The sequence below is a fragment of the Mirounga angustirostris genome, unplaced genomic scaffold (genome assembly GCF_029215605.1).
Source record: "Mirounga angustirostris isolate CCGP_5_RB_7025 unplaced genomic scaffold, mMirAng1.0.hap1 SCAF_14, whole genome shotgun sequence".
NCBI classification, from domain to species: Eukaryota; Metazoa; Chordata; class Mammalia; order Carnivora; family Phocidae; genus Mirounga; species Mirounga angustirostris.
This window is the reverse complement of record NW_026991722.1, coordinates 65,294,875-65,318,059: the sequence shown is the minus strand read 5'-3', so window position 1 is coordinate 65,318,059 and position 23,185 is coordinate 65,294,875. Positions and strand designations below refer to the sequence as shown.

Genomic DNA, 23,185 nt, shown 5'->3' with positions numbered 1-23,185 from the left:
AATCTATTGAGGATAATGGGAGCCAGGTTTTTCTCATTACTGGAGGAGAATTACAAATGTGGAAAGGGGGCAGGCCTAAGGAATTGGAGCTGCCAGGGTGAATTGTATGTGTGTGTAGGTATTGTATGTGTGTTGTGTATATATATATATATATATATATATATATATATATATACACATACACACACACACAACACACATACATATAACATATATTATAATTATATAAATTATATATTATACAAATATATTTGTATATGTGTGTGTATATGTATATGTGTGTGTTTGTATAGGTGTGTGTATATACATACACATATGTTTGTATGTGTGCACTGCCCCCTGAGAGGGCCGAGAAACACTGTCATCCCATTAGCAACAAGCACATCAGAACACCCAGATCCCGGTTTCTAAACATCATCCTTCACCAAAAGGAATTAGGTCTTCTTGAAGAAAAGGCTAATTCCAATGTCAGTGGGGCACCTGGAAAATAAGAAAGCATTCAGAGAATTATAGTGACAGGGCACCTGGATGGCTCAGCCGGTTAAGTGTCCAACTCTTGATCTCAGCTCAGGTCTTGATATCAGGGTTGTGAGTTCAAGTCCCATGTTGGGCTCCATGCTTGGTATGGAGACTACTTTTAAAAAAATAAATAAAAATAAGAGAATAAGGGGTGCCTGGGTGGCTCAGTCATTAAGCGTCTGCCTTCGGCTCAGGTCATGATCCCAGAGTCCTGGGATCGAGTCCCGCATCGGGCTCCCTGCTCGGCGGGAAGCATGCTTCTCCCTCTGTCACTCCCCCTGCTTGTGTTCCCTCTCTCACTGTGTGTCTCTCTGTCAAATAAATAAATAAAATCTTTTAAAAAAATTTAAAAATAAGAGAATAATAATGAGATGCCAAAAGGACATAAAGGGGCTCCCACCGACCAAGTCTGGGGCAATTAGAGCATCAAAATAAAAATGATGATAACCAACTACAACACATTGTAACTTAGAAATCCATGAGTCATATTGTTTAAGGAGAAGGGAAACCTCTTCCTTACAGTACAAAGCCAACCAATAAAAATAGAGGGAGTGATGGAAATAGAGAAACCATCACAGTTGTTGATTGATTCAGGCTGGAGACTTCATGGATGCTCTAAGGCTGGTAGGTGAAGATTTGATGAGGAACAGAATACTGCAAAATACAGACTGTATTTTCCAAAACCAAAATTGGTGTCAACAAAATCTCCCCACTCCACATGCTCTTTGGCACACCCCTATCAGAAGGTGAATAGTTTCCCTCTCCTTGAATCTGGGCGGAGCATAGAGATTCACCAGTAACCAAAAGAACATGGCAGGAATGACACTGTGAATTCTAAGGCCAGACCAGGAGAACCCTGCAACTTCTGCCCTCGTCCCCTGGAACCTCTTTCTGGTGTTCTTGTGAACTCTCAGAACCACACAGTCATGCTGTAAAAAGCCTAAGCCACAACAAGAAACCACATGTTGGTGACAAGAATCCCCACCGAGCCTATCTGTCAGCACCCCCCAGCCTGGGTGCCATCTTGGAAGTGGATCCTCCAGCCACCAGCCATTTAAGACACGTCCGGTAGTTTAAGTCATTTCAGCTGAGGCCCCAGATCATGGAGGAGCAGAGACAAGGCAGACCTGTGCTTTGTCTGAATTCCTGATCCACAGAATCCAGAAGCACAATAAAATGGTTTTTGTAATGGCAGTAAATTTGAGGGTAGTTTATTAGGCAAATAGAGACAACTGGAGAATTGGCAAAGTCTCAGATATCTCCCCACAAAACTTATCCGGCACAAAGGAGAAAATGTCCAGCAGGCAGCAATTTGACAATGGAACCAAGGTTCCTATGACCAGTCGAGGTTCCCATGATGATCAAGTCATCTTGATATGCTGAGAATAACACAGTATCATTTCAGCAGTACTCTGACACATTCTGGGTCTAGTCTCAAGGAAACATTGAACAGACCCAGACTGAGATGGCGCCAATTTATCCATGATATTTTTAGAGACCCACAAAAATACTTAAGTCTTAATTTATTTTGAAATCAGAAGAAATAAATGAATGTTAATAGTAATGAATCCAGCCTGGATTATATTCATCTTTGTACCAAAGTGATATGAAATGTATTTTATTTTTCTTTTATAGAGGAAGGAGCCCACAAATGCAAAAGTGTCTAGGACCTACCAAAGTCATAACGCATCCCTGTGTTGAGGACATCCTACAAAATGAAATGTTCCAGATGAGATGGAATCAGCACACTCCACCCTGTCTCTCCCACTGAATGCAGATATAAAACCTGGAGAGAAAAAATAAACCATAATGGGCACATTGGGGAAGAATGCCAGAATTCGAAGTATTACTGGACCAGTAGTGAATTTCCTCCTTTTCCCCCTCAAGTATCCCCTAGTCTAGACTCAACACAGTCTGAAATCTGGAAATGCACACAGCACGAACGGAGAGCTCCAGGAGCTAGAGGAGTGGGAAAGGGCACTCTAAACATGGAGAGAAATATGGGAAGATACCATTCTTCTTTTTGTCTTTTTTTCTGGTCTTTCTTTTCTCACCCCCTAGGCAATTTTGAGTTGATGGTGGCAGCAGCAGGAGCAGTGACAGCAAGGGACCTTCGGGAGCCTAAATTCTGAGTGAGGAGAATCTTCATCTCTGATCAGAGGGGCTGTGATTCCCAAGAGGGAGAGCCTTAATCTCTCTCCCCCACCCCGCCCCCCACCCCTTGGCTCCAGATATGGGTCCAGTCATGGCAGAATGTGGCAAAATGGGGGAAATAAAGCCATTCCTTTCTGGCCAGAGGACCACAAAAGGGAACCAACCCCAAGGAACTGGAAAGGACTGGGAAGATTGCAAAGTGGTTTATTAACCACTGTGGGTTAATACTCTGTGGGTCTGACTCTAAACAGCACACCACAGATTTTGAAAACTAAACTAGGGCAGACACCACCCAGGTTCCAGACTGGCCACTGGATGGTGCATCTGGAGGACAGAGCTGAATAGCACTGCGAAGACTTTGTAAATGGAACCGATAGCAATTCACAACCCACAGAAAACTGGATAAAACTTGCAGCCCGAACTCAACCAAGTCAATTGCCTATTTAAACAAGAATAACAACATTCTCATAGGATTTAGACAGAACACCGAGTCCCATGACATAATCAAAATGTCCAGGATACAATCCAGTGATTTTGTAACAATGAACATGTATCACTCAGCCCAAAGAGAGCTAGGAAAATCTCCATTTGCCTGGCAAGAGGAATCCATAGATATCAACACTGACATGGCATAGAAGTTGGAAATGTCTGACAAAGACTTAGAAGCAGCTGCTATGTCTGTCTGTATGCCAGTATGTGTCTATGTTGTTTTGATTACTGTAGCTTTGTAGTAAGTTTTAAAATCAGGATGCATGAGTCCTACAATTTTTTTTTTTTCTTTTTCAAGGTTGGTTTGAGTAGTTGAGGTACCTTGGAATCCCCTGTGAATTCTAGGATGGATTGATCTATTTCCGCAAAAGACATCATTGGAATTTTGGTAGGGATTGCATTGGATCTGTATATCATTTTGGGTAGCATTGACATCTTCACAATATTGTCTTCCAGACCACAAACTTGGGATGTCTTTACATTTATTTGTGTCTTCTTTACTTTCAGCAATGCTTCATAGTTTTCAGCACACAAACCTTTGGTCTCCTTACTTAAGATTTTCCTAAATATTTCATATTTTTGATACTATTATAGGTGGAATTGTTTCCTTAATTTTCGTTCTGAATCATTCATTTTTAGTGTATAAATATGCGATTGATTTTTGTTTGTTGATTTTGTATCCTGCAACTTTACTCAATTTGCTTATTGGTTTTAACAGTATTTTGTACGATCTTTAGGGTCTTGTAAGATAATGCCGTGTACAAACAGAAAATAATTTTATTTCTTCCTTTTCAATTTGGATGCCTTTTTATTTCTTTTTCTTGCCTAATTTCTCTGGCCAGAGACCAGAGAATTGATGTTGAATAGAAATGTTGAAAGCTCACATCTTTGTATTGTTTTGATTTTAGAGAAAAAGCTTTTAGTCTTTTACCATAAGTATGAAGTTAGCTGTGAGTTATTGTGTGGCTTTTATTATATAGAGGTAGTTTCTTCTATTCCTAGTTTGTTGAGTATCTTTTAAAAGATTTATTTATTGGGGTGCCTGGGTGGCTCAGTGGTTAAGCATCTGCCTTCAGCTGCAGTCATGATCCCAGGGTCCTGGGATCGAGCCCTACATCGGGCTCCCTGATCAGTGGGGAGCCTGCTTCTCCCTCTTCCTCTGCCCCTTCCCCCCTGCTTGTACTCTCTCTCTCTCTGAAATAAATAAATAAAATCTTTAAAAAATATTTATTTGTAAGAGAAAGAGAGAGAGAGAGAGACAGTGCATGGGGGCAGAGGCAGGGGCAGAGGGAGAGGGAGAGAAGAAGACTCTGCTAAGATGGAGCCTGACATGGGGCTCGACCCCACAACCCCAAGATCATGACCTGAGCCTAAATCAAGAGTTGGATGCTTAACTGACTAAGCTACAAGTGCCCTTTGTTGAGTATTTTTATCATGAGGAGTATCAGATGATCATGTAGTTTTTCCTTTCATTATATTAATGTGATGTATTATATTGATTGATTTTCCTTGTTGAACCATGCTTTCATTTCAGGGATATTCCCACTCACTCATGGTTAATAATCCTTTAAACGCTGTTGGGTTTTATATACTAGTATTCTGTTGGTGATTTTTGCCTGTATATTCATAAGGGATTTTGGTCTGTGATTTTCTTTTTTGTGATACCTTTATTTGGCTTTGGTATCAGAATAATGCTGGCCTCATAGAATGAATTAGGAATTGATCCCCCCTCTTCAGTTTTTCTTAAGATTTTATTTATTTATTTGATAGAGAGAGAAGGCAGACGCTTAATGACTGAGCCACCCAGGCACCGCCCCCGCCCCCCGCTTCAATTTTTGGGAAGAGTTTGAGAAGGATTGGTGTTAACTCTTTTTTAAATGTTTGGTAGAGGCAACCCTGTCGGGACCCCTCTCACTCTTGAGAGCTTTTTCTGTATCTTCACTTAATAAACTTCTATCGGTTTACTCACACACACACACACACACACAAGGTAGAATTCATTTACAAAGCCATCTGGTTCAGAAGTTTTGTTTATTGGTAGGTTTGATTTTTTTGTTTTGTTTTTGTTTTTTTAATTTTAAGTATGCTCCATGCCTAACATGGGGCTTGAACTCAAGACCCTGAGATTAAGAGTTATATGCTCTTGCTCTACCAACTGAGCCAGTCAGCTGTCCCTGTTTATTGGTAGGTTTTGATTACCAATTCAATCTCTTTACTTGTCTTAGGTTTGTTGAGATCTGCTATTTCCTCTTGAGTCAATTTAGGTTATTTGTGCGTTTCAGGGAAATTGTCCATTTCTTCTAGGTTATCTAATTTGTTAACATACAATTGTTCACAGGATTCTCTTATAATTCTTTTTCTGTCCTTAAAGTCAGTAGTAATTTCCCCAGTTTCATTTCTTTTCTTTTCTTTTGCTTTCTTTTTTGAGAGAGAGAGAGAAAGAGAGCTCATGTGAGCAGTGGGAGGGGCAGATGGGGAGGGAGAGGGAGAGAATCTCAAGCAGACTCTAAGCTCAGCATGGAGCCCAGTGTGGGGCTCGATCTCACAACCCTGAGATCATGACCTGAACCAAAACCAGGAGTTGGTTGCTTAACCAACTGAGACACGCAGGCACCCCTTCCCAGTTTCATCTCTGATTTAATTTATTGTCTGCTATCTTTTTCTTTTCCTTTGTCAGTCTAGCTAAAGGTTTGTCAATTTTGTTGATCTTTTTTCAAAGAACCAACTTTTGGTTTCATTGATTTCTTTATTGTTATTCTACTCTCTATATCATTTATCCTCATTCTATTTGCTATTATTTACTTCCTTCTCCTAGTTTGTTCTTCCTTTATAATTCTTTAAGGTTTCCAGTTGATTTGAGATTCTTCTTCTTTTTTAATGTAGGCATTTATAGCTATAAATTTCCCTCTGGGGGCTCCTGGGTGGCTCAGTCAGTTAAGCGCCTGCCTTCGGCTCAGGTCATGATCTCAGGGTCCCGGGATCCAACCCCACATCCCTGAGCAGGGAGCCTGTTCTCTCTCTCTCTCTCTCAAATAAATAAACAAAATCTTAAAAAGTTTTCCCTCTGAACACTATTTTCACTGCATCCCTTAAATTTTGGTATGTTGTGTTTTCATATTCAGTCATTTTTTTTAAAGATTTTATTTATTTATTTGACAGAGAGAGACACAGCGAGAGAGGGAACACAAGCAGGGGGAGTGGTAGAGGGAGAAGCAGGCTTCCCACAGAGCAGGGAGCCTGATGCAGGGCTCGATCTCAGGACCCTGGGATCATGACCTGAGCCAAAGGCAGATGCTTAACTGACTGAGCCGCCCAGGTGCCCCCATATTCAGTCATTTCAAAGTATTTTCTAATTTCCCTTGTGATTTCTTCTTTGACCCATTTTTTTTAAAGATTTTATTTATTTATTTGACAGAGAGAGAGAGAGAGACAGTGAGAGAGGGAACACAAGCAGGGGGAGTGGGAGAGGGAGAAGCAGGCTCCCTGTTGAGCAGGGAGCCCGATGCGGGGCTCGATCCCAGGACCCTGGGATCACGACCTCAGCTGAAGGCCAATGCTTAACAACTGAGCCACCCAGGCGCCTCGACCCATTGGTTTTTTTAAGGGTATATTGTTTAATTTCCACATATTTGTGAGTTTTCCAGTCTTCCTTCTGTTATTCATTTCTAGTTGTATTTCATTGTGATTGGCAAAGATGTTCTGAATGACTTTAATCTCAAAATTTATTAAGTCTTGTTTTGTGGCTGGGATGCCTGGCTGGCTCAGTTGGTGGAACATGCAACTCTTTTTTTTTTTTTTTAAGATTTTATTTATTTACTTGAGAGAGAGCAAGGGAGTGAGAGAGAGAGAGAGAGAGAGCATGGGGAGGAGCAGAGAGAGGGGGATAAGCAGACTCTGTGCTGAGCACAGAGCCCTACATGGGGCTTGATCCCAGGACCCTGAGATCATGAACTGAGCCGAAATCAAGACTCAAACACTTAAGCAACCAAGCCACTCAGGCACCCTGGAACATGCAACTCTTGATCTTGGGGTTGTGGGTTCAAACCCCACATTGGGTGTAGCGATTACTTAAAAATAAAATCTTTTTTTTTTTTTAAAGATTTTATTTTTATTTATTTGAGAGAGAGAGAATGAGAGACAGAGAGCATGAGACGGAGGAGGGTCAGAGGGAGAAGCAGACTCCCTGCTGAGCAGGGAGCCCGATGCGGGACTCGATCCTGGGACTCCAGGATCATGACCTGAGCCGAAGGCAGTCGCTTAACCAACTGAGCCACCCAGGCGCCCCAAAATAAAATCTTTTTAAAAAATGATCTCTTTATTTACTTTGGAGAGAGAAAGTGTGTGAGTGAGTGGGGGAAGGGTCAGAGGGAGAGAATATCCAAGGAGACTCCTGCTGAATGTGGAGCCTGATGCAGGGCTCCATCCCATGTCCCATGAGATCAGGACCTGAGTGGAAACCAACAGTTGGACACTCAACCGACTGAGCCAACCAGGTACCCCTTAAAAATAAAATCTTAAAAAAAAAAGAATTTTTTTTTTTGTGGCCAAACACGCAATCTATGCAGGAGAATGTTCCATGAGCACTTGAGAATAATGTGTATTCTGCTGTTGTGTAGGGTTCTATTTATATAAGGTCTAATTGGTTTATAGTGTTGTTCAAGTTCTCTATTTCTTTATTGTTCTTCAGTCTGACTGTTCTATACATTTTTGGATGTGGGTATTGATGTCTCCAGCCATTACTGTAATACTGTCTATTTCTCCCATCAATTCTGTCAATTTTTAAAAATTCTGTCAATTTTTGCTTCATATATTTTTTAACTCCTTATACATATATACTTTTTTAAAAAAGCTTTTATTTATTTATTTGACAGAGAGAGACACAGCAAGAGAGAGAACACAAGCAGGGGGAGTGGGAGAGGGAGAAGCAGGCTTCCCGCAGAGCAGGGAACCCGATGTGGGGCTCGATCCCAGGACCCTGGGACCACGACCTGAGCCGAAGGCAGATGCCCAACAACTGAGCCACCCAGGCGACCCAGAGATTTTATTTATTTATTTGAGAGAGAGAGTTTAACAGACTGAGTTGCCCAGGTACCCCTATGCATTTACCTTTACATATATAAGAAAAAGAGGTAAATTATAAGTCAAACCAAGAGTATTAGCTTTTATATTTACTTTTGAAATTATCATTACCAGTGTTCTTTAATTTTTTCTGATGTCAAGTAACTATCTTATTTTTTTCCATTTCAGCCTGAAGTACTCCCTTTACCATTTTTTAAAAACATTTATTTATTTATTTATTTATTTATTTATTTATTTATTTATTTATTTATTTAAGAGAGAGAGAGAGCATGAGCAGGAGGGGCTGAGGGAGAGGGAGAGAAAATTTCAAGCAGACTCCATACTGAGGAGCCCCACACAGGGCTCAACCCTAGAACCCTGAGATCATGACCTCAGCCAAAACCAAGAGTCAGATGTTTAACCGTCTGAACCATGTAGGTACCCCTACCATTTCTTGTAGGGTAGGCCTACTCTAATGAAATCCCTCAGCTGTTGTTTATCTGGAAATATCTCCATTTCTCCTTCATTCTTTTTTTAAAATTTATTTTATTTTATTTTTTAAAGATTTTATTTATTTATTTGACAGAAAGAGACACAGCGAGAGAGGGAACACAAGCAGGGGGAGTGGGAGAGGGAGAAGCAGGCTCCCCGCTGAGCAGGGAGCCCGATGCGGGGCTCAATCCCAGGACCCTGGGATCATGACCCGAGCTGAAGGCAGCCGCTTAACCAACTGAGCCACCCAGGCGCCCCCTCTCCTTCATTCTTTAAAGATAATTTTGCTGGATATAGAATTCTTAGCTGATAGTATTTTTCTTTCAAGGCTTTAAATATGTCATTCCGCTGCTTTCTGGCCTGCATGATTTCTGATGAGAAAGGAGCTATTAATCTTATTGAGAATTTTTTGTACATAATGCATCACTTCTCTCTTACTGTTTTAAAAAAAATTTTTTTTCATCTTTGAGTTTCCACCATTTGAATATAATGTGTCTCAATGTGAAACTCTTTGAATTTACTGTGCTTGGAATTCATGGAGTTTCTTGGATGTATATATTCATGTCTTTCATCAGATTTGGGACATTTTCAGTAATTATTTCTCAAATATTTTTTCTGCCCCTTTCTCTCTTTCTTTTCCTCCTTGAATTCCTATAATGTATATGTTGGTATGCTTGATGGTATCCCACAAGTCTCTAGGCCTGTTATTTTTCTTCATTCTCTTTTCTTTTCTTTTTTCTTCATTCTTTTTTCTTACTTTCCTCAGACTAGATACTTTCAAATGTCTTATTCTCATGTTCAATGATCCTTTCTTCTGCCTGCTCAAATCTGTTCTTGAATCATTGTACTTTATAGTTCTAGAACTTTTGTTTGGAACCTTTTTTATAATTTTTTAAAAAGATTTTATTTATTTATTAGAGAAAACGAGCAGTGGGGAGGGGCAGGAGGAGAGGAAGAAGCACACTCCTTGCTGAGCAGGGAGCCCAATGCAGGACTTGATCCCAGGACCCTGAGATCATGACCTAAGCCAAACACAGACACTTAACTGACTGAGCCACCCAGGTGCCCATAATTTCTTTTTTTTTTAAGATTTTATTTATTTATTTGACAGAGAGAGACACAGCAAGAGAGGGAATGCAGCAGAGGGAGTGGGAGAAGGAGAAGCAGGCTTCCTGCCAAGCAGGGAGCCCAATGCGGGGCTCAATCCCAGGACCCCAGGATCATGACCTGAGCCGAAGGCAGACGCTTAATGACTGAGCCACCCAGGCGCCCCATAATTTCTTCTTTTTTTTTAAGTTTATTTGTTTTAGTAATCTCTCCACCCAATGTGGGGCTCAAATTCACAACCCTAAGATCAAGAGTTGCATGCTCTTCCAACTGAGCCAGTCAGGCACCCCTTTTATAATTTCTATCTCTTTATTGATATTTCCATTTTGTTCAGACATAATTTTCCTGATTTCCTTTTGTTCTTTTGTCCTTTTTCTTTTTTTTTTTTTTTTAAGATTTTATTTATTTATTTGAGAGAGAGAGAATGAGAGACAGAGAGCATGAGAGGGAGGAGGGTCAGAGGGAGAAGCAGACTCCCCGCCGAGCAGGGAGCCCGATGTGGGACTCGATCCCGGGACTCCAGGATTATGACCTGAGCCGAAGGCAGTCGCTTAACCAACGGAGCCACCCAGGCGCCCCTTTTGTCCTTTTTCATGGTTCCCTTTAGCTCATTGAACATATTTGAGACAGGTGATTTAAAATCTTTGACTTATGGGTGCCTGGGTGGCTCAGTTGGTTAAGCGACTGCCTTCGGCTCAGGTCATGATCCCGGAGTCCCGGGATCGAGTCCCACATCGGGCTCCCTGCTCGGCGGGGAGTCTGCTTCTCCCTCTAACCCTACCCACTCTTGTGCTCTCTCTCTCACTCTCTCTCTCTAATAAATAAATTTAAAAAAATCTTTAAAAAAAATAATAAAATCTTTAACTTATAATACCAATGTCTGGACTTCCTTGGGGATGAGTTCTGTCAAATTATTGTTTTCCCGTGAATAAGCTATTTTCCTATTTCTTTAAATGTTTTGTAACTTTTTGTTCAGAACTGGACATTCTGAGTACTGTTTTGTGGTAATTCTGGAGATCTAATTCTCTCACTCTTTAGGGATTGTGGGTTTTGCTTGTTGATAGCTGGAGCCATCCTTTTATGACTTTTCCAAACTATTTTTTCAGTGTGTATTCCTTGTTGTGGTGTCCACTGAAGTTTTTCTTTCATTGTTTCTAAGGTCTGCTAATGATCTGATGAAATTTCCTTAAATGTCTGGCTCCCAAGAGAGGAAAAATAAATAGGTCCTATGTCTTTAAATACTCTCAGAGTTGGGAAGCTGCTTCAGCCTGTGGGAGTTGAAACAATGGCCAAACTCAGTGCTGGCTTCTCAGCAATCAAAAGCAGCAATTAGTAGTCAGACCTCACAATCTCAATTTTTGGAGGACAAGGTTGTCGTTGATCACCTTGGGTCCAAAACGCTGTGCCAGGAATGCAGGCTACAGTCCCTGCAGCTTCCTGCTACCAGGACAAGGGAGAGGGATGGCATCTGCTACCATAGGAAAACTGAAATTTACCAGACTTCTTATCAACCCCTCCCCTTGCTACTGCAAGGGTTCTATTAGACTCCAGAGTTCCAAAATAGTTGCTTCAGGCAGTTCTGCCACTTCAGTGTTCTGTAAATGGAGTCCTGAAACTTCCTACTCTGCTATCTTCTCTGATGTCACCTCTTGCCTATTGATTTTGACAAAGCTGCAAAGGCAATTTAATGGCAAAAGGACAGTCCTTTCAACAAATGGTATTGGAATAACTAAACTTCCATAGCAAAAAAACCAAAAACCAAACAAACAAAAAATGAAAAACAAAACAAAAAAACCCTCTATCTAAGCCTCACATGTTATGCCAAAATCAACTCAAAATGGATCATAGATTTAAATGTAAAATGTGAACCTATAAAACTTATAGAATAAAACATAAATGATACTACTATACACCTATAAAAAAAAAGATGACACTGTAGTGAAGGAAAATAGATTAGTGGGTTGGAAGGGTAAGGGATGGGAGAGAGTTTGACTATAAATGGATAGCACAAGGGAATTTTGGGGGGCTAATGGAAGTGTCCTATAGCTTTATGGGGGTAATAGATACACAAATCTATATATGTATTAAAATCCATAGAGCTGTACATTTTATTTTTATTTTTTTTAAAGATTTTATTTCTAAGTAATCTCTACATTCAACATGGGGCTCGAACCCACAACCCCAAGATCATGTTCTACTGACTGAGCCAGCCAGGCACCCCAGAGCTGTACATTTTATTTATTTTTTATTTTTTAAAAGATTTTCTTTATTTGAGAGAGAGAGAGAGCATGAGCAGGGTGGGGTGGTGTGCAGAGGGAGAAGGAGAAGCAGACTCCCTGCTGAGCAGGAAGCCCAGTGCAGGGCTCAATCCCAGGACCCTGAGATCATGACCTGAGCTGAAGGCAGAGGCTTAACTGACTGCGCCACCCAGGCGCCCCAGAGCTGCACATTTTAAAAGTTAATTTTACTGTATGTCAACTTAAAAGATTACAAAAATTTAAAAAATAGTTCACTAAGCATACAAACAAAACACGGTCATGAATGGTAGGGAAAGACCAAGGACTGTTACATACTGAAAACTAAAAAGGCACAACAACTAAATGCAACTTATGGTTCTAAATTGAATCATAAACCAGAAAAATAAGAGACATTGTGCAGCTACCGGTGAAATTTGAATAGAGTCAGGACTGGATGCCAGTGTTGCCTTGGTATTGAGTTCCTGATTCAGATGAGTATACTGTGGCTATGTAGGAAACTTCTTGTTTGGGAAATACACTCAGAGGTATTTAGGAATGATGAGGGCATCAACTCTTTAACTTTCCCTCAAATAGTTCATGAAAGAATTATGGTAGTAATTATATATATTAATAAGTAATATATAAATTATATATCTTTATATATTATATTGTATATATGTTATATGTATTATATATTAATATATATTAGTGTATGTTTATTAAGCTATACATATATTATTATATGCATAAATTATATATATGTATATATGGAGAAAGCAAAGAAAGGGAATATGGAAGTTTTTATACTGTTCTTGTAACTATTAAGTTTGATATTGTTTCAAAATAAATTATAAAAATCAAATACTGTTAGATGAATCTCCCATGCCGAAAAATTCCAAATAATTTCTATAGATACACCACCTGCAAGGAGATGGAACATAACTCCCCACTCCTTAAGTATGAGCTGTGCATCATGACTTCCTTCCAAAGTGTACAGTCTGGAAAGGGAAAAAAAAGAATAACTTCACAGGGGAGAAATCTGACAAACACTATCTCAGCCAGGTGATCAAGGTCAACATCAGTAGTGATGTCATGTTGGTAGCATGTAGGCTTGATATTATGTGATGAAAATGGCACTTTAACTCTTGTGGTCTTCCTCCCAAAATGCACATATGAGAAAACCATTAGGCAAATCTCAGTTGAGGGAAAGTCTACAAAATACTTGACTAGTACTCCTCAAAACTGTCAAGGTCATCAAAAACATGGAAAGTCTGAGAAACTGTCACAACCACACAATGAATAAATGTAATGTGGGATCCTGGAACAGAAAAAGGACCTTAGGTAAAAACAAGGAAATCTTAATATACTATGGACTTTAGTTAATAACAATGTATCAGTACTGGTTCATTAATTTTACCAAATGTACCACACTAATAAAAGATGTTAATAACAGGAGAAACTCAGTGTGGGATAATGGGAACTCTGTACTATCTTTGCAATTTTTCTGTAAATCTAAAAAAAATAACGTTTACTTAAAAAAACAAGCAATATTGGGGTGCCTGGGTGGCTCAGTCGTTGAGCATCTGCCTTCGGCTCAGGTCATGATTCCAGGGCCCTGGGATCGAGCCCCGAATCAGGATCCCTGCTCTGCGGGAAGCCTGCCTCTCCCTCTCCCACTCCCCCTGCTTGTGTTTCCTCTCTTGCTGTGTCTCTCGCTGTGTCTCTCTCTGTCAAATAAATAAATAAAATCTTTAAAAAAACACAAAAAACAAGCAATATTTAGGCAATCCAGTGAGGAGGATTTGGGTATGGATTGGATGTTGGAGTTGGTAAGGAGTAAGGTTGAAGAAGGTGTTTACTTTTTGGCTTGGGGAACTGAAAAAGTAGAGGGGCCCTTGGGTGAGCTGGAAACAGAGAGTGGGCAGGTGGGAAGTTCAAGGAGAGATTTGTAATGAAGGCCTGTATGCTTGAATGTGGAACTGATATGTGTGATTTGCGCTAGACAGGGAGACTTGGGTGAAGATGATGGCTACTCTGGGATGAGTACATCATGTGAAAGGAGTGGGATAACCCTTTCGGTGGCCTATCTATTCCCTCTTTCTTGCTGAGTACCCTGATATGATTGGGGTGTCTACCCTTCCCCATGCAACTAGGGGAGAGTCACCCTCTTCTAGGTTCCAAGGGTAAACCTTGATTGGCTTAAGGCACTCATGATAGTCTCCTTATTCTTAAAGATTTATTTATTTATTTTAGAGTGGGAGAGGGGCAGAGTGAGAGTCCCAAGCGGACTCTAAGCTGAGCACAGAGCCACACACAGGGCTTGATCTCACGACCCTGAGATCACGACCTGAGCCAAAACCAAGAGTTGGATGCTTAACCGACTGCACCACCCAGGCACCCATCCTTCCTCAGGATGATTAGATACGGTGCGCACATAACCCCATCTGTTGATGAGGCATGAGCAGAAGCCTGCTAGGTGGCTCTGTGGTTTCCTCACTTCTAAGGAGACTCCCTAAGACACAATCCCTTTTCTGCCTTTGAATAGTGTAGCACCATGTGCAGTCTGGAAATGCTACAGCCATCTCCCTGTTTGACTGAGGATGATGCCAATGCACAGAATTGGGCAGAGGCTGGAAAAGGGCAGAGAGGAGGAGCAAGAACCTTACCTGTGGGATTCCTGTTAGATGAGAAAGGCCTTACTGTTTGTAACAATTTGGTTTGGCAGGGCCAGGAATAGGGTGAGGCAATTGAGGAACCCAGGAGGCAACATTTAAGGAAGCACCCTCCCTCGGATGCTGCGGCTATATTTGCCTGACCCTGGGAGTGATTGCCTCCTTAAATATTGCACCTTAGGTGCCTTGCAAACCTTATCCTAATCCTGACTCTGTGTGATTCCAAGTTTCCTGAACCTACAACTGAAAGCTTCTATCTGGCAAGCAGAGGATACTGATATTTAAGGAATGGACAGATAAAAGGAACCCAGAAAAGGAGATGAAAAATAGCTGCTCTGTTTGGGCCAGAATGATGTTACATAATAATGGTGCCAGTGGCCAGCCCAGCCTTCAGCCTATTATTAAAGAAATTGCCCTCCAAGCTTTCAGTAGTAGCCATCTTATTTTCATGATTTTCTTAAGTGTGTGACTGTGATCATGTTTCCTCCCTGACTGAAACTTTATTTAGTAGAATGTTTGTTAATTTCCCACTGGTTGGGGATTTTGAAATTTAAGTTTGTGTTATTACTTACTTATTTGTTAAGTTGTGCTGACCAGAGGGTTTTACCTGAACAATATTTGCTTATTTGAATTTGTAAAACTTCTGGTGGTCCAGTGTAGGATACTTTTTTATATTTTATGTAGGCGTAGAATTCAGCCTGTATTTTTATGCCTTATCAAGTCTATTATTGAATTGATCTTTATTGTTGTTTTATATGTCACAGTCTGAATGGTATATAACATAGTTTACAATAACTGTGTTTCTATTGTATTTTTAAAAAGATTTATTTATTTGACAGAGAGAGAGAGAGAGAGCACAAGCAGGGGAAGCAGGAGAGGGAGAAGCAGGCTCCCCGCTGAGCAGGGAGCCTGATGCAGGGCTCAGTCCCAGGACCCCGGGATCATGACCTGAGCTGAAGGCAGACGCTTAACGGACTGAGCCATTCAGGTGCCCCCATTACTTGTATTTCTAAAGATTATTGTTTCCTGTTTAATGTTGCTATGTTTTTTGGTACATTTGGTTTCACAATACCATTTTATTTTATCTTATTTTATTTTATTTGTTTGTTTTTAAGTAGGCTCCACATCTAGCATGGAGCCCAATGCAGGGCTTGAACTCACAACCCTGATATCAAGACTTGAGCTGAGATCAAGAGTCGGATGCTTAACCGACTGAGCCACCCAGGTGCCCAGTGCCTTTCTTTACTATATGTATTTTTTAGCACTTTTTTTTTTTTTAACAACAGTGCATATTCAGAGTTTGTCTTTTGATCCATTCTGAGATTTTCCTATTTTTATATGAGAACATTAGCTACTTACATTTTTCTTTCTTCTTCTTTTTTTTTCAAGATTTTATTGATTTATTTGACAGAGAGGGAACACAAGCAGGGGGAGTGGGAGAGGGAGAAGCAGACTTTCCACGGAGCAGGGAGCCCGATGTGGGGCTCGATCCCAGGACCCTGGGACCATGACCTGAGCCGAAGGCAGACGCTTAACGACTGAGCCACTGGGGCGCCCCTATTTACATTTTTCTATTTATTTACATTTGCCTTATTTGTTACACCTAGTCTAACTTCCATCATCTAATACTAATATTCTGGTGTTTTGATTTTTTTTTTTTTTTTTTACTCTTCATTCTGTGGTGAAACTCTGTCTTCAGTGATTAAAAAAATTTTTTGGGGGGGAGCGCCTGGGTGGCTCAGTCCATTAAGCGGCTGCCTTCGCCTCAGGTCATGATTCCAGGGTCCTGGGATCGAGTCCCACATCAGGCTCCCTGCTCAGAGGGGAGCCTGCTTCTCCTTCTCCCTCTGCCTGCCATTCCCCCTTCTTGTGCTCTCTCTCTCTTTCTCTGTCAAATAAATAAATAAATAAATAATCTTAAATAAATAAATAGATAGATAGATAAATAAATAAATAAATAAAATTTTTTTGGGTGCCTGGGTGACTCCGCTCAGCAGGGAGTCTGCTTCTCGCCCTCTCTGCTCCTCCCCACCCAAGTTGTGCTCTTGCTCACTCTCTCAAATAAATAAATGAAATCTTTACATATAAAAATAGAGTCTGTTTTTTTGTCTTTTTTATTTGTTCATTCTTTTGGTTCTTAAATTCCCCATATATGAATGAAATCATATGGTATTTGTCTTTGACTGACTTATTTCACTTAGCATTATACCTTCTAGGTCCATCCATGTTGTTGCAAATGACAAGATTTCATTCTTTTTTATGGCTGAAGTAATATTCCATTATTCCAGTAGTGGAATTACTGGATCATATGATAATCCTCTTTTTAATTTTTTGAAAAATATTTTATTTTTAAGTAATCTCTACACCCAACACAGGGCTTGAACCTAAAACCCCAAGATCAAAAGTCACATGCTCTACCAACTGAGCTAGCCAGGCATCCCTCTTTTTAATTTTTTGAAGAACCTTTTACTTATACCATTTTCCAGCATAGCTGTACCTCAATTTCATTTCTACGAGCAGTGCATAAAGATTCCTTTTTCTCTACATCCTTGCCAACACTTGTTTCTTATGTTTTTTATTTTAGCCATTCTGACAGGTGTGAGGTAATTATTTCATTGCAGTTTTGATTTGCATTCCCCAGATGATGAGTGATGTTGAGCATCTCTTCATGTATCTGTTGGCCATTTGTATGTCTTCTTTGGGAAAATGTCTATTTATGTTCTCTATTTTCAAATAAGATTATTTATTTTTTTGGTGTTGAGTTGTATAAGTTCTTTTGATATTTGGATATTGACCCATTATTGGATATATCATTTGTAAATACCTTCTCCCATTCAGTAGGTTGCCTTTTTGTTGTTGATGGTTTCCTTTGCTGTGCAAAGCTTTTTATTTTGGTGTAGTCCCAATAGTTTAATTTTGCTTTTCTTTCCCTTGCCTTGAAGTCATTTTTTATGATTCCTTGCTATTTCTTTTCCATTTACAATGTGACAAAAGTGTCTGGTACACTTCTTGGTAAAGGCTCTTGATTTTTGCTGCATGAATTACATTTTCCCTTTTATCTGTTATAATAATTTATAAAACAGACGTATGGCTTCTTACAGTGAAAAATATGTGAAATTATACTATTTTTAAAATAACTTTTGGGGTGCCTGGGTGGCTCAGTTGTTAGACGTCTGCCTTCGGCTCAGGTCATGGTCCCAGGGTCCTGGGATTGAGCCCCGCATCGGGCTCCCTGCTCTGCGGGAAGCCTGCTTCTCCCTTTCCCACTCCCCCTGCTTGTGTTCCCTCTCTTGCTGTCTCTCTCTGTCAAAAAATAAATTAAAAAAAATAAAAAATAAATAAAATAAAATAACTTTTATCTTCACTGTATGTAAAACAAAGACTTAATGACTTGCTTTTTCTACCCTATTTCTTCCTTTCTGGTTTTCATTGTATTAATCTGAGGTTAAAAATCCAATTTTTACAAAATCCTCTTACTCAGTTTTTCTTTTGCAGTTTGTTTGTTACCATAGCAACAAAGATTATTTCAACTTATCAGCATCAAACAGTCTCTACTGAGTGGTGTTTTTATTCCGTTATCTCTCTATCTTTAGCTAGTTTCAAGGCTTATTGCCAGTTCTTTCCCCTCATTTAATCATTCATGAGTTTCTGATTCATGTCTCAGTGGCTTATTATACAATTCTGAGCAATTTTTGCAGAAAAGGGAGTTAATTGGGTAGTGTATTAATCAGAAACTCTTGTGGTTTCAAGTGACAGAAACCTACTTCAAACCGACTACAGTAAAAAAAGGAATATATTGGCTCATGATCCTGTGAAGTCCAGATTCAGTTGAATATGGCCTCAAAATGTGCCATCAGGAAATTGTCTCCATTTCCGGACTCTGCTTTCCCTAATTTGCCTTCATTCTCAAAGGGCATTTTTCACATCGTGGCATGTTTTGCTCCAACTCATACTCACTGCCCTAGAACCCCAGCAGAAAGGGAGCACTCTTTTTCCAATTGTTTCTGTAAAAGTCTGAGCCAAGTGTCATTGGCCTGGATTAGGTCACATGCCCATCCTTTGAACCAATGTCTGTGACTCTGATTGGGGAGCCCTGGGTCACATGCTTACACTTCATTTGGGGGTGGGGCCAGCCCTCCAAACCATATAAGAGTATAGAAGGGACAGTTCACCAAAGAAAAATTGGGTTGTTGCCTCCACAAGGAGGAGTTGATGCTGGGCAGGCAAAAATAACAGACACCCATGGTTTTCTAAGATTCTACAGATCTGTGAATTGTCACCACTCTAGACAGACAACATAGAAGACATCCAGGTGGTCAGCTGCCCATCTAAGCAGGGTTTTGTTGTTGTTGTTTTTTGAAGATTTTATTTATTTATTTGACAGAGAGAGAGCACGTGCAAGAGAGCACAAGCAGGAAGAGTGGCAGAAGGAGAGGGAGAAGCAGGCTCCCCACTGAGCAGGAAGCCCGATGTGGGACTTGATCCCAGGACCCTGGGATCATGACTGCAGCTGAAGGCAGATGATTAACCGACTGAGCCACCCAGGTGCCCCTCTACGCAGGGTTTTGTACTTAGATAGTGATTTCATATTGTCTCACAGTGTTCCAGAACGTAGTTCTCAGCTTTGTGCTTCCAAATATATGTTGCTGTCAGTGTAGCTAGATGGTTGTTCCCTCTGGGCCTGGCTCATGCTAACCTGACTCAGCAGAGACTTTTGTATATCTAATTCCCATCTTAGAATAAATAGTAATTGCCAAAGGACCTGAACAGGGCTGTCCTCTGGTTAGTGGACTTAACCTGTTGAAAACCACAACAGGCCAAACTCTAATCATAAGTTTACTGAGCACCCATGGAACCAGGCAAGAGAAGTCCTCTGAGGAAAATTAGTGGTCAGATGCATCATGCTATGATAGTGTGGTGGCTTTAAAACATCCACGAATGCTGGAAGTCTGAAAAGAGAACATGTTACAGGAAGAGAGATTGGTATGTGGTGAGAATGAAAGACAAGAGAGAACTGAGAGTAGTCCAATCTGGCCAAAACATGGAAGGTAAGGAGGGCAGATTAAGCTGAGCTGGGGTGGAGGGGTGGTCGGCAAAGGCCTCACTCTGAGTGCAATGGGGAGCCACTGATTTACTTTAAGAGGGAAAAAGACATGGTCAAATATGTCATGGAAAGATTGATCTGGGTACAAAGAGAAGCAATTGAAGATGGGCAACACTGAAAGCAGAAGGACTAAGGTTATCGTGGTACTCTAAGGTGAGAGAGTTGATGCAGCAGGCTTTAAAGTAGCAGAATGGCAGTGGGGATGAAGTGGGTACGTTTAAAACAGTGCTTTTCAAAAGTCTGTAACCATGTGTGATGCTTGGAGTTAACTAGACTTACGGTGATCATTTCACAGTATTTATACATATTGAATCATTATGTTGTACACCTGAACTAATGTAATGTTGTATGTCAGTTATACCTCAATAAAAAACAAATAGTGCTTTTCGAAGTTTAATATGCACACAAACCACCTGGGGATCTTGTTAAAATGCAGATCCTAATTCAGTAGTTCTGGGGTATGGCCTGAGATGCCACATTCCCAACAAACTCCCACATAATGCTGATGCTGCTGGTCTGGACACCATACTTTGACTAGCAAGGATTTCAGAAATATTATTATCTTTATTTTTAAAGATTTTATTTGTTTGTTTTTAAAGATTATTTATTTATTTGCCAGAGAGAGAGACAGCGAGAGAGGGAACACAAGCAGGGGGAGTGGGAGAGGGAGAAGCAGGCTCCCCACTGAGCAGGGAGCCTGATGCGGGACTCGATCCCAGGACCCTGGGATCATGACCTGAGCCGAAGGCAGACACTTAATGACTGAGCCACCCAGGCACCCAAAGATTTTATTTTTAAGTAACCTCTATACCCAACGTGGGGCCTGAACTTACAACCCCGAGATCAAAAGTTGCATGTTCCACCAACTGAGCCAGCCCCAGGGTTTCAGAAATATTAAAGAAACAGAATTACAGGAGTTTGTGATTGATTGGTTGGATGGGGGGAGAGTTGGCAACGAGGGAAAGTGAGTTGTTCAGGATCATACTCAAATTTCCAGTTTGAGTATCTGGGTGGTGATGCTATCCACAGATACAAGATGAGGAACAGGTTTGGGTGGGGTAGATAACAATAATAGATAACATTTATTAAGTACTTGCTATGTGCCAGGTTCTTTACATATTTATTCTGTACAAAAAACTTATGAGGTAGGTACTATTGTGATCGTCATTTTAAGAGTGAGGAAACTGAGGTCAAGGTCATACAAGTAGTAAGTGGAGCAGCCAAGATTGAAACCCTCTGGCACTCTTCCTGCAGCTAACCATGGGCAAGTTGGATATGTGGAGCTAAAGCACCCGTGGAGATGTCACATAAAGATGTTCAGGTAGACAAGCTGGCCTGGAGTTCAGGAATGGGATTCTGAGCAATGGTTGAAGACCTGGGAGGAATTCAGGATTGGAGAGAATGAAACCATCCAAGGAAGGTTACAACCTACCACCTCAGAGTGCTGTCAGTCTTGTCCCATTTTCCTTTTGCTTATTACAAAGGAAGAATCTGAAAAAAACAAAGTTTTTAAAATAAATATATTTTTTTCTTATTGGATACTGTGTTTGTTCTCTATTCCTGAAATTTAAGAAATTTTCCAGATTACGTCTTGAAGTTGGTTTCTGCTTATTAATTTTTCTAGATCCCAGTGAATTTACTCAAATTTCTACCTGTACTCAGATCTTTTTAGACCTAAGGAAAATTTTATTATCATTTAAATTATTGCTTATTAATTTTTCTAGATCCCAGTGAATTTACTCAAATTTCTACCTGTACTCAGATCTTTTTAGACCTAAGGAAAATTTTATTATCATTTAAATTATTGCCTGTAATTGATTTACTCTGTCTTCTTTTGAGGGATGCCTGTAGCTTGAATCTTCATGACGTTCTCCTACTCATTTTTTCTCAAAGAATTCCACCACTTTGAGTATTTCTTATGTTTATCTTCTATATTGCTGATTTGCTCTTCTGCATTGTTAAATCTACTTTTTACTGCATTAACTATTGAATTTTACTTTGGTTATTGTGGTTTTAATTTCATAGTACTCCCCATTTATCTTGGCCTGTTCTTTAAAAGATACAATGTTCTCTTATAATCAAGAATAAAAATTAGGGCGCCTGGGTGGCTCAGTTGGTTAAGCGACTGCCTTCGGCTCAGGTCACGATCCTGGAGTCCCTGGATCGAGTCCCGCATTGGGCTCCCTGCTCGGCAGGGAGTCTGCTTCTCCCTCTGACCCTCCTCCCTCTCATGCTCTCTGTCTCTCATTCTCTCTCTCTCAAATAAATAAATCTTTAAAAAAAAAAAAGAATAAAAATTAGGTGTATTCTAGAACTGGGTTCTGCTTAGTGGACTAAATATATTTCAAAGGAGTAATTTTTGGCGCTAGCACTTTTCTTATTTCATGTGTCACATATTTTTTTCCTACCAGGTTTTTACATGATTTGCCTATTTACCTTTGAGACTGAACTTTGCTGACATCTAGAAGTCCAGAGTTGAGGGCTTTCAAGATCACAGTGTCGGATAATTGAGATGCAGGATCTTACATCCTTATTCCCCCTTCAAAGATGGCCTGGGAAATGCTCAGAAGCAGTGGCTGTTTCATTGTCTTATTGTCTTAGCTATTCTTGGTATTCACCTGCTTTAGGATTTATTTTTATTTTTCATCCTCTGCTGTTTTTGAGTACTTCAGGGCCCCAGTGTGTCTCATTTTCTCTAGATCTTAATGTTTTGGTTTTGGTGTTTCCACCTTTGCATTCATGTTTTGGTATGTCCTGAGATTCTGCCCATCTGTACCAATCTGGGTCTCAGTCTCTGAATCTCCAGGTCTTTCTCCACTACCCTCTGACCCCTTACTCTGCTTTATATTTCTTCACAGCACTTATCACAACTTGAATATTTTTTTTTACCTCTCTTCCTTCCCTTCTTTCTTATCTACCTGTCTATATCCTCACTCTAGAATGTGGATGCCCAGGAACGTAGATGCTCAACAACACTGGTTCCTGAGTCTCTCGCTTTAGTCTCAACCTTTGTGTGTCACACTTTCTCAGTATGCAAATATCTTTCGCGGTCTCGGTCTTGCCTTTCGGTTCCTGTCCTTGTCTCGAGGCCTCTAAGTTTGTGTGTGGGGTACGGAGTTGCGGAGGCCTGCCGCAGGCCTGCGGCCGGTGTGTGGCGCGTCGGCGTCCCTCACGCGCGGTCCCAGGTCGTTCCCTGGCTCAGTCAGTACCGCGCTCCGGGGTTTTCCCTGCCCCGACAGTCTCTCAGGCTCAGTGTTACGGCTCCCGTCCCGAAGCCTCGGTGTCCTTCGGCGTCTCGAGAGCCGCCTCCCGCGCCAACTCCCCCGCGAGCGCACGTGACCAAGCAGGGCGGT

At 40.7% G+C, this 23,185-nt stretch overlaps 1 long non-coding RNA gene across 2 annotated transcripts; it reads right to left on the bottom strand.

The window, feature by feature from the left end:
• Positions 1–269: 269 nt before the first annotated feature.
• On the bottom strand, positions 270–23,185 carry LOC123852846 (uncharacterized). Of its 2 annotated transcripts, XR_006793017.2 has the most exons (4): positions 22,269–23,185; positions 21,265–21,323; positions 2,194–2,305; positions 270–480 (listed from the first exon to the last, which is right to left on the bottom strand). It is a non-coding gene; the product is annotated as an uncharacterized LOC123852846 (long non-coding RNA). The 2 variants fall into 2 exon arrangements; XR_010407361.1 differs by lacking the exon at positions 270–480 and having other exon boundaries at positions 1,713–2,305.